A 1,864-nucleotide genomic window follows, 5' to 3' on the forward strand; every position below is an offset into this window, starting at 1 on the left:
TAAAATTGAAATAAATTAAAATAAAATATTCCGGTGGCCAAATATTTTTTTGTAATTTTTTTTATGGTGTATTAAATTATTTCATACAACTTTCATGTTGAAAGTTTTGGCAAAAAACCATTACTTTTTAAAAAAACCCCATTATGACTCCTCAAACATGGTTGATGTTTCCTCCTGCCAGATTGAAAAGGGCTTAACAGGCTATTATAAGGGGGGGGCACCTCCCTTAAGGCTGGCCAGCATGGCCAGGCCACAGGCCACGCCTATGCCTAGGCGGGCGCTTGGCACATGCCATCGCTTGGCTTGTGGCATTGGCTTGTGGCATCGAAACTACATAGCCAAGCACGGGATGCGTCTAGTGGCGGCCCGCGGTGGTGGCGGTGGCACGTTGGCCTAGGCCAGCATGCCATGCCACAGCCTTGGCCAGCAACATGGCATGCCAAAGCCTTGGCCAGCAGCATGCCATGCCCTGGCCTTGGCAAGCATGTCATGCCACGGCCTTGGCCAGCAGCATGCCATGCCACGGCCTTGGCCAGCAGCATTCCATGCCCCGGCCTTCGCCAGCATGTCATGCCACGGCCTTGGCCAGCAGCATGCCATGCCACAGCCTTGGCCAGCAACATGGCATGCCAAAGCCTTGGCCAGCAGCACGCCATGCCCCGGCCTTGGCAAGCTTGTCATGCCACGGCCATGGCCAGCAGCTTGCCATGCCCCGGCCTTGGCCAGCAGCGTGCCATGCCACGACCTTGGCCAGCAGCTTGCCATGCCCCGGCCTTGGCCAGCAGCATGCCATGCCACGGCCTTGGCCAGCAACATGGCATGCCAAAGCCTTGGCCAGCAGCATGCCCTGCCCCGGCCTTGGCCGGCAGCATGCCATGCCGCGGCCTTGGCCGGCAGCATGGCAAGCCCAAGCCTTGGTCAGCAGCATGCCATGCCAACGCCTTGGCCAGCAGCATGCCTTGCCACGGCCTCGTCCAGCAGCATGGCATGCCACGCCACGGCCTCGGCCATCAGCATGCCTTGCCACGGCCTCGGCCATCAGCATGCCTTGCCACGGCCTCGGCCATCAGCATGCCTTGCCACGGCCTCGGCCATCAGCATGTCTTGCCACGGCCTTGTCCAGCAGCATGGCATGCCCCGGCCTTGGCCAGCAGCATGTCATGCCACGGCCTTGGCAAGCATGCCAAGCCACGGCCTTGGCAAGCATGCCATGTCCCTCGGGTAATTCTACAAGTTGCCTTGCGAAATGCATGTCCCTCGGTTAAATTGCCATTTGGTTGGCTTTGGCGTGCGAACGAGTTGCCTGTGCTTTCCTTGTGGAAGCTTGTTGCGAGAAGTATGTCCCTCGAAAGTTGCCTGTTGAGTTTGTTATTTGCATTCGCGCTAACCGGTGCTTGCTCGGCCTCTCTAAATGTTTTCGCGCGTTCGTCGGGCTTCTTAGTCCTTCGGGGTGTGATTCGTTTTGGGGGGCTGGTGCACAGTGTACGTCGTGGCGCGTGAGTTGTGTTCGGTTTGTGCGAGTTGGACGGATCCCTGCCTGTGCAGCGAACTCCACTGGTGCATTCCTCCATGTCCCTCGGGTGATGCCTTTAGGTTGTCTTCGACTCGCCTTCGGGTTGCCTGCGCTTCCCTAGTGGAAGGTGCCTTGCGAAAGGCGTGTCCCTCGGGTAATTGCCATTTGGTTGGCTTTGACGTTCGAACGAGTTGCCTATGCTTTCCTAGTGGAAGCTTGTTGCGAAAAGTATGTCCCTCGAAAGTTGCCTGTTGCGCTTGTTATTTGCATTCGCGCTAACCGGTGCTTGCTCGGCCTCTCTAAATGTTTTCGCGCGTTCGTCGGGCTTCCTGGTCCTTCGGGGGGTGATTC

The sequence above is a fragment of the Camellia sinensis genome, chromosome 14, assembly GCF_055761805.1.
Source record: "Camellia sinensis isolate YWXY chromosome 14, ASM5576180v1, whole genome shotgun sequence".
In the NCBI taxonomy this organism is placed as follows: Eukaryota; Viridiplantae; Streptophyta; class Magnoliopsida; order Ericales; family Theaceae; genus Camellia; species Camellia sinensis.